We start from the raw sequence: 10,743 nt of genomic DNA on the forward strand, positions 1-10,743 counted from the left end.
TGTTTTTATAAATGTTTTGATATTGTCTGCTGTTTTTGCGGCATTCAGTAGTTATTTTTCTCGTTTATTGATTGTACGTTTGTTTGTTTTGTCCCTTTTTTAAAAAAAAAATTTGATTATGTCTGAGCAGGCGGACTGTGTGTTCTTTGTTGTTTGCTCATCTGTGCGCTCAATACTTTTCACCTCCTTCTCCAACTGGCAGGGTCAGTCACTCAGATATGGTACGGCAGTGCAGGTCTAACTGAAGAAGAGTTACTGGTATGGGTTGTTTGTGGCACTTACTACAGCCACCAGAGCAGGTCAGTAATCAGTGCAGGGCAGGTTCCAGTAGGCCTTGCCTGTGCTGCTTGGTCGTGTGATGTCAAGCACATGGTGCAGGTAGGCAGGATGCAGCAGGGAGATTGTTATGTGTGGAGCTAAGATGGATATGGGAGAGAGGAGAGAAGAACAGGGGCCAAAAACATACAGACAAATAAAAAAGAATGCTAGGGGAGCTTGCCATTTGAGTGGAGAGATGAAAGACTATGAAATGGAGAAAAACAGAAAGGGGAAGAGGAAGAAAAGAAAAGAATGAATAAATAAATATCAGAGATGTTAAAGAACCGCAAAGTTCCCAGGGATCCCACTGGTGCAGCTATGACGTCTGGGGAAGTCGCTCTCAGGTGTTGCAATACAGCCTGGGTAGAAAGCATAGAGGTATACAACAGCTGGTATTCAGGGATCAGAAAGAGAAGGAAGATATAGAGAGACGAGAAACTGAGCAATGAAGACAGACAAAAAGGGAAAAAGACGGAAAAGAAAACAAAACAAATAAAAAAAAAAGAACAATAAAGGCCCCTAAAAAAAAACAGAAAAAAAAACCAATGAAAAAAGAAATGCCCTCAGGGATCCCTCTCCACATCTGTGGAAGCCGAAGGGGAGTCTCCTTGCCACGCAGCTCCACCTGGCCAGAAAGGGCTCCCAACTCAAGAGAAGGAAAAGAAAACAAACGAACAATTCAGAACAAACAAATGAACAAAAGCCCCGGGATCCCACCAGCATGGTAGCCCAGACCAGGAAGCCGCTCCACATTCGAATGGAGCTCTGCAGCCCCTCAGGAAGAAGCAAAGATGGTGCACGGAGCCAGGCACTTGATCAAAAGGAGGGGGAGGTGGCGAGAGGCAAGCAAGAAATCAAAAGAAGCAGGAAAAAAAAAAAAAAGCAACACCAGCAGCCAACAAATGGCACTCAGAGAGCCAGCTAGTGTGGGTTGGTGGTTCTGGACAAGAGACTGTGTCCGCTGGAAGCGGAGGAGACCAAGTATGGGTGAAGAAAGGTAGAGAGTGGGAAAGCGTATATCACAAATTGCTGGTGCTCTGCAAGCCCTCAGGAAGAAGCAAAGATGGTGCACGGAGCAAGGTACTCGAGCGAAGGGAGGGGGAGATGCGAGAGGCAAGGAAGTAATCAAAAGAAGCAGAAAAAAGCAACACCAGCAGCCAACAAATGACACCCAGAGAGCTTCCCACTCAGGTGTGTGGAATCCAAGCAGCCGGCGCTTCCCAGTCAAGAGACCGTGGCTGCGGGAAGCAGAGGAGGCCGAGTAGGGGAGAAGAGTGGTGGGGTTGGGAAAGCGCACATCACAAATTCCTGGTTGTTTTGTCTCCCACTGGACGCTCCGTGAGGCTGCTTTCTCGTACCCCCTGTTTGCTGGTCTCCGATAGGAGTCCAAGATGGCGGATCCATGCTGCGTTAGCTGATAGGGGACCTCTGCATGAATCTCTCCTCACTCTCTGTTTTGTCAGTTTTCTCACTCCATTTGGTGCTTGGCTGAGTTCTTTATCTCTTCATTTGATGTTTTAGGGTTTCAGTATTGCTGTTTTCTCTTTTTGGCTTAGTTTTTTGGATCTTTGCTGTGGAGGGACGGCATGGTGTTTCTGCCTAGAGTGTTATTTTGCCGGAAATCTCATGGTAGTTTTGATTTGCATCTCTCTAATGGTTAATGATTGTGAGCATTTCCTCATGTGTCTGTTAGCCACCTGAATGTCTTGTTTGGCAAAGTGCCTGTTCATATCCTTTGCCCATTTTTTAATTCGGTTATTTGTCTTTTTGTTGTTGAGGTTTTGCAGTATATTGTAGATTTTAGAGATTAGACACTGATTGGATGTGTCATAGGCAAAAAATTTTTTCCAGTCTGTAGGTCCTGTTTTTATTCTTTTGGTGAACTCTTTTGATGAGCATAAGTGTTTGATTTTTAGGAGCTCCCATTTATCTAGTCTCTCTTCTGGTGCCTGTGCGTTGTTACTTATGGTTCGTATTGTGTTTATACCATGTGTTAGGGCTCCTAGCGTTGTCCCTTTACTATTTCTTGTAATTTTGGTTTGGTTTTTGCAAATTCCCTAAACTTCTGTTTATCTGGAAATGCCCTAATTTCACCATCATATTTGAGATACAGTTTTGCTAGATATATAATTCCTGGCTTGCAATGTTTTTCCTTCAAGGCTTTATATATGTAATCCCATTACCTTCTTGCCTGCATGGTTTCTGCTGAGTAACCCGAGCTTAGTCTTACTGACTTTCCTTTGTAGATGATTTTTCATTTATCCCTAGCTGCTCATAAGATTCTCTCTTTATCTTTGGTTTTGGCAAGTTTGATTATAATATGTCTTGGTGACTTTTTTTGGGACGTACCTTATGTGGGGTTCGATGAGCGTCTTGGATAGATATCTTGTCATCTTTCATGATATCAGGGAAGTTTTCTGCCAAGAAAACTTCAACAATTCTCTCTGTATTTTCTGTTATTCCCCCCTCTTCTGGTATTTCTGTCACTCATAGGTTATTCCTCTTGATAGAGTCCCATGTAATTCTTAGGTTTTCTTCTTTTTTTTTAAATTTTTTTATCTGATTTTTCCTCAAATAAGTTGGTGTGAAGTGTTTTATCTTCAGTCTCACTAATTCTGACTGCCATTGCCTCAATTCCACTCCTATGACTTTCTATTGCATTGTCTAATTCTGAAATTTTATTGTTAATCTTCTGTATTTCTGATTGCTGTCTCTCTATGGATTCTTGCAGCCTGTTAAATTTGTCATTATGCTCTTCTCTAATCTTCTTAAGTTCCTCTATTGCTAGGTCTGCATTTGCCAGATCTCCTTCCTGATCTCTTAAAGAGTTCTATATATTAATCTTTTGTATTCTGTCTCTGGTAGTTCCAAGAAATTATCTTCCTCCAGAAAAGTCCTTGATTCTTTATTCTAGGAGCTTGCTGAAGCCATCATGGTCTACCACTTTATGTGATTTGATACTGAGTATTGTCTCCGAGCCATCAATAAGTTATTGTATTTATCTATTTTATACTTGCTTACTGTATCCTATCTTTTTGTTTTGTTTTGTTTTGTTTGATATGCCCAAATAGGCTGCTCATGTGAGCTATTCTGATCACTGGGGCCCCTGAAGCTCCAATGTCCTGCCACCAGGTGGCCAGACCTTCCATTAAGTATGTGAGCCCAGAAGTCCACCCACTCTTCCTATATGGATTCAGCTCAGGTTTCCAGGTAGTTGGCCACCAAGTGTGTGGTGCAGGCTCTCACCTACACTCCTAGACAGGCATAGGAGATTGGTATAGGTGCAGGCATCCGGCTGCAGCAGAGGGTCACATGTTGAGCAAGGCAGTGGGCCGACAGCCAACCCCGAGTGTCTGGGAGGAAAGCTTGTCCCTGTTCCCTAGGGCACTTAGGTGGATGAGTTTTGCAGCCAGACTCTGAACACTCAATGCTATTGGCTGTAAAGACTGGGGGGTACCACTTATTCCTGGGCCCCTGTCACAGCTGGTTAGATGGCATGGGTGGAGCCACCAGTCCTCAGGCCCCTGATGTGGGTAGGTTAAGATCCTGCTTAATAGGCAGAGCAATGTCAAATGTCAGGAACCTGACACTTCACAGTTGAAACAGTTGAAGTTAGACTTCATGTATATACCTTGTTGTACTGTGGTAATGAGGGCCTACACTGTTGAAATGGGCCCACACAAGTCTATAGAGGGGGAAAGGCACTCAAAGTCCATGGATCCCTTACGCCTGTGCCTAGGCAAAGGAGCTGTGCCTACCCTGAATTCCTGGCTTAGGGGAGCCGGCAGATTATTTTTTCCCTTATTTGTTAATTTGTTCACTCTCCAAGGCTGGGAGAATGGCTCAGGGAGTGTGATGGGTCCTACTTCTGGCCCAGGGTACTCTGCAATTGTTGAAGCCAGTCCCGGACCCAGTGCAGAGCAAGGAGTGGGGAGGTAAATGGGAGAGAGGTTTTTCCCAAAGGGGGATGTTTTTGATCTGCGCAGTAGGCCCGACGCAAGTACTTATCTTTCGCTGATCGAGGGCTGCTTCTCACTGGTTCTGGATGGCTGAGTAGACTGTCTGCTGCTGGGTCTCTCCCAGTGTGGAAAATGCCTCCCAAGCACCACTGCTTGCCTACCTCACCATGCACCACGAGCTGATCCAGCCTGAAGGACTCAGGCTCTTGCCAGGTCAAGTCTGGCAACTCATCACTGCTTTCAAACTGTCTCTCCCTCCCTCTGCCACTCAGTTGGATTCCTCAACTTTGCCTCTGATGTTCAGGGCTCCTTGTCATATCTAATTGATTCCCTTGTTTTTTTGGGTCTTTGTTGTAAGAGGGACCACCAGAAGCGTCTGACTACTACACCATCTTGGCCTCGCCGCGAGTTAAAATTCTTGATGCACATTTTTTCACCTTATGTTTATTGAAAATATTGATCCATATCTATCTTGCTTTGTGTGTTGCTGTTGAGAAATTGGATGCCAAACTGATTTTCTGTCCTTGAAAGTGAATTTGTGCTTCTACATGGAGGTACAGATAATTTTTTTTTTAAATGTTAAATTCTAGTGCATTTACTAGGCTATATATTTGAATTGACTTTTCTGGATCAGTATCACAAGTATGTGGTGGGCTGTTTTAATATGTAGACATAAGTCTTCTGTTATTCCTGGAAAATTTGTTGGATTATAATTTTAAGTATTATTTCTGCTCCATTATTTTCTTCTCTTCTTCAGGGCTTCAATTTTATGTGTGGTGTATCACCTTTGCTAATCTTCCATACCTATCATGTCTTCTAAGATTGTTTTTACCCTTTTCTGTTATTTTCATTCTCTGAGCTGTTTTCATTCTTCTCTTTAATGCCCTTTACTTTTAGTGTAGATCTCTTCTCTCTTGGGAACTTTGTAATTTAATTTATAAAATGATTTAGTCTTTTTCTCCAAAATCTTTTCTATGTTAGTCATTTCTCATTTTATATGTACTTTTGTCCTTCCCAATTATTATTTTGGAAGTTTTTGTAAAAGCTCTTTTTCCTTATCTGAAAATTCTTGCTTAAAGATAATTACTTTGGACTGAGACATTGTGTTACAGTCTTTCTCTGTCCATAGTTGTTTTTCTGAGGAGAATTTTTATCAGCTGAAATATTTTGATTCTCAGTTTCTGTTTTATTCACCTATTAGTTTGATATGGATGTTGCCTGTCAATTTTATGTTTATTTTTAGTTGCCTTATTTTCTCTGTATCAAAAAAGATAGATGATTCTGTTTAGGTAGGGATGAGGGGATTCTGTAGAATATTAAGTTATTAGTTTGAGAGCACCCTTCTCTGTTGGTACATGATTTACCATTTCTTAAATAGATGGTTCATGTTTGAGGGATGGGGTTAGTTGTGTCTTCTAACCATGTGATCCTCTTGTTTTTGTAGCATCTTGTCTAAGTTGAGTTCCCCAGAAAACTGATTCTGAGATGGAGATTTGCATGCAGGACATTTGTCAGGGAATGCTCTCAGGCTCAATACTTATTGAGGGAATGAAGGAATTAAGATTGGGTAGACGGCTGAGTTTAACTTCAATGTAGTCACCACAAAGACCTCAGCCAATTCCACGGGGAAGTGAGGAGCTGGGATTTTTCTTCAGTTTCCATGCCTTAAAGCAAGGGGTCTGGAATTTATACTTGCCATGGAATGTTTATTAGATGTTTATTGCCCCAAGGAAATGGTGTGAAACGATGAGGCAGTTCTCTTCAGACAAGGCTAATTCCTGGACAGGGACTCTGATGAGAACTGTCAGCTACCAGCACTCTCATAGGTGAGGAATTAAGGTGGGATCTGGGCTGAGAACCACAGATCCACTATAGTCTACCTCTTAGACTGTTCAGAGCCACTTGTTTCATATAATAAGTTCTGGGAACAGCTCCTCTAGGATTCTGGTTTTTGTCTTTTCCTGAAGAATTTTAAATGATGCAAGTTAGAGGGACAGCCTACAGCTTACACTGCTGCAGCTAGTCTCAAGGCCCAAGTTAATATTCTTCCTCTTCTCTAGGGTCCCTTCCACATTAGCTAATACCTCTGCTGGTTAACATGGTGGGCCAACACAGAGGTCTGATCCCTAAGGTTTTAAGCCTGTAGTCACCATGTCTTTTTCAGGCTATGGTTCTTACATTTGTCATTTTGTTGTCAAACTTGGATACGAGAGTACCAAGACATACCTATGGATCACTGGAATGTCAAACATATTCTTCCCAGCCCTTGTTGAATAACAGCAGCTCTACCTCTTCCTCATGATCAAGGTCAACTATCCCTGCAAGTCTTGTAACTCCTTCCCTTGTCTTCTGGTCTTCTGGTCCAAGGAACCCAAAATGACTGGGTGGAAGCTGTAGCTTTAAGTACAATGGGATTCTCATTGTGTTTCCTAGGAGAAGCATTTCTCCTCTGAGATCAAGGACACCTAAATCCATACAGCTCATAGTTCTAGTGAAAAAATGCAAATTCACCAAATGAGTTACTTAGACACTTCCTGGATTCATTTTATATGACCCAAATAAATATACTAGCGAGGACATGGCACCATATAATGGCTATTAATTTATCATGTATCCTGGAAAATGAAGCCTTCAGATTATAAGATACCTATTCCAAGATGATACCTTAGTTGTACTTTCAAAAGGCTATTCCATCAATTTATTAAGCTAGCACTTTTTGGATGATGTGAAATATGATAGGATCAGAGGGCTGCTGATTGCCAGTGCCGCATCTTTACTGTAAAGTAGGTTTCTTGGTCCAAGGCAATGTTATGTACCACTCTATCAGTGCTCGGATAGTGGTTCTGCTTGAGGTCTTGCAGATAGGTAAAGATAACCCGTACTTGGATTATGAGTCAATTCCAGTCAAGGTGAATTTCTGCTTTTTTTAATGTGGAAGTGATTTACAGCAGCCAACTTGTCACCAAATGACAAATGATCTCCGTGATGAGTGTTGCCATATTACGGACTCCTCATTGGTCTCTGCCACTGGTAATTTTGACATTTGGGAGTGACGATAGTTACATTAGCCTTGATAGTAGGAACCCATGTTCATATGCATAGACTTCATCCCAGCCACCATAGCTACTTTATTCATATGTCCATGAGTAATTCCGTCTACTTGGTTATTTATTGTCTCTTCTATGATAGATGCTCTCTGGTGGACAATAACATGTGATATGAAATTTTCCACATTTCACACCTACTGTGCTTTTATATGCTTCTTCCGCAGATCTTTTAGTCTTTAATATTTTAATCTTTCTCCCTACAGGCCACTGACAGACATCCAAGACATTCATCTCTACCCTAAATCTATATATTCTTACCTTGGAACATTTATCTTTCTACGAAATGGAAATAGACGATTAGTCCACTGCACAAAGTGAGAATTTTCCCTTACTGATACCTTTGAAGACCACTCCTGCAGGGAGCTATAGTTCAGTAGTAATACATTTTGGTTTGTAGCAATATACCAAACTGATCATCGAAGAAGCAAGCTTGGCATTTTATATTCTCTGTCAGCTGATCATAAGGGAACCTCCATGAGACCAGAAGTATGAGCTGAGGAAAGATATCAGTACAACTGTGGTGGATGACATGGGTTCTAGAACACCTGTTTGTGCAGCTTACTGTGTCCTCTGGCCCTGCTCATGCCTGATTCTGGATCTACCACTTTCATCTTATAATAAATCGTTTCTGCACCTGCCTGACCTTATACGTGGTTAGTCTGACAAATTCCACCTCATAAAGGGGAGTTCTGCTCTCATTGTCATTAAGTATCCTAGGATCAGGAGCTTAGTCTCCACCAAATTTCATAGCATACTAGGGAGTTATTTTTTGAATAATTTATAATTTTCTACTGTAGATATCAAATCCTTTTTCTCAAAATCATAGAGGTCTAAGTTGTGATTCTCCTTTTGTGGCTTTCCATAACCTTTCCATAAACTCTGCATTTATTCCCACCTCAGATATCTCTAATACCATAGATCTACAGGGTCATATGACCCAAAGCTCAGGACAGATTGCATCATAACTTGAATGCACAGAAGAGTCCTTTCTTCTTCTGGAATCAACTCAAAACTGGCATTCTTCTACCATTTGGACAGATATATCTTATTCTGGTATCTTATTCAACTATGTCAGACATGAAGAAAAGTTAGGAAATAATTTTATGGAACACCTTAAAATACTGTATCACAGTATTGAACTAAAATTTCAAAAATAATAACGTATATATATCTTCACATCTTCAAATGTTTATCACAATTATTACTATTATTTTAAGAATAGTGTTAGTGAGAGAAAACAATGCTATTATCATTTACATGTAACAAAATAAAAATTATTATTAATACCATTTTTTCATTTAGTCTCATTCTTTTTACATTTTTATGTTTTATAATATGCATAATATTTTAGTATAGTGGTACTATAGGTAAAATGAATATACGCCATATGATTTTACTGATGTGAACAACAGCTAAAAAATTTGGGAATCAACAGAGGGGTAACAGTTGATGACCCAAAAGTAGATGAGATAATCTCAGGAAAATTCTAGAATAAACAAAAGAAGACCAAATATAGAATTGAGGGAAACATAAGCATCATTAAGGGTAAAGACAGAAACATGACCCAGCATAAAAGACTGAAATGGAACAGTTAGGAAGATAGGAGAAATGAATGTTACCACAGAAGCTAGAGGTGACAGACTGTCAATAGTATCAAACACTACAGCTTGGTCATGAATATAATTGGTAAATGTTCTTTATTGTTGGCATATAGAGTTTTGTTGTGACTTTAGTCAGAGAGAATGCTCAGTGGAATGTGGGGGCAGAAAATAACAAGTGGGAATGTGGTAGGATTAATTGCTTTTGTGTATGGCCTTTCTAGCCATGATCTTGTAACTCCCACCCAGGTGATTGTGTGATAGGGTAGTTGTGGCCTACCAAGAGGGTTGGTCAGTTTTGCCTTAAAAGAGAGCTAATTCCAAAACAGAGAGAGAAGCCCACCACCACCAAGAAAGAAGAGACCCCGCATCAGAGAGCTGGCAGCAGGAGACAGCATGGTGGGCTTCCTGGCCCACAGAGAAAGAACACTGAGTGCCTCTGGGGATATTCTTTGGACTCGGGCAGACATGGCTGTGGCAGCATGCTTGTCCGTTTTCCCGTTCTTACCCATTCTGTAATATTCTTTGGATTCGGGCAGACTTTCTAGCTCTGGCAGCATGCTTGTCCACTTCCCACTTTTGTCCTTTTGAATAAATGCCAAATAAAACTTTCTTTTTTACTTTACTAAACTTTGTGATGTTTTTCCCCTACAACAAGAGGAGGTCAGACTCTGCCCCCAAGCCATTTTTACAGTTAGTGCCAGAAGAGGGATTCTTTGAAATGGCTCCAGACTTATGAAAGCATGGGACTTTGTAGGAGAAAGAAGGAAGGGGATTGGGAAGTTAAACTTTTGAAGAGATTTGAAGAGATCATTACTTTGGTTGTTGTTACTGTAAGGGCTGAAAAGCTGCACCAGGAATTGCTGGTCTGAGGCAAAACTAGGGAAGATAAGGAAGTTGATTGATAACGGGCCAAGGTCTTCTGGTTCCACCCAGCCAGAGGCCCAAGGCCATATGCATATGAATGGGAAGATGGGTAAGGTATAGAGAAGACTAAACTGGAAACTTATATAAGGGTTATATGTTTGGGATTATACATTTATCTGAATGTACTATGGATACTGAGTGTTTCTCTTATTTAATGTTGTAAAGGAGACCTAAATCTATGCTAGAAATGAATATTGGGTATTATAGATTACAGGGAGTGTGCAGTTCTGCCTTCAGTCAATATTCTATTGGATATGTTAAAAGAGGAACTAGGATTTGCCCAAGGGAAACACAGGTTGTTTGAATGCAGTAACCCTGTGTACAGTTGGGGCCTAAGGTTGAAAATCAGCGCCAGCGCCCCACCCAGATTTGCATTTGAAAAAACATGCAGAATCCTCTGAGAGAACAGAAAATTTGCATTTGAAGGAAGAATTCACAGAAAAAAAAAGTTGGCTGTTTTGCTTTTTAAATTTTAAGTAAGTGGTTTGCTGTTGGTTGCATCCAGGCAGGAAATGTCACTGTCCATAGGAAGGAACCCTCTTCCAGGACTGGAAGTTAAAGGGAGCCTGCAAGTAGACAGCTTGGTCTGCTGGCTTTTGGTGACCACTTGGGTCCACTCAATGAGTGGAAGTGGGGGAGGCGCAGCAATGAAGAGACGGGCTCATTTTGGCCATGTCCCATTGAAACCTGTTGACTTAGCCCATGGGGTCTAGGAGTGAGAAAAAGAGGAAGAGCTGGCTGGTCAGAAGTAAAAGGAGTTGTTGGGCTCCTGAAGTTTACAGGTGGAACACATTGACCTAGCCCAAGGGAGCTAGGGATGAGAGTGGGTGAAGA

The sequence above is a fragment of the Trichechus manatus genome, unplaced genomic scaffold (genome assembly GCF_000243295.1).
Source record: "Trichechus manatus latirostris isolate Lorelei unplaced genomic scaffold, TriManLat1.0 scaffold00299, whole genome shotgun sequence".
Lineage (NCBI taxonomy): Eukaryota > Metazoa > Chordata > Mammalia > Sirenia > Trichechidae > Trichechus > Trichechus manatus.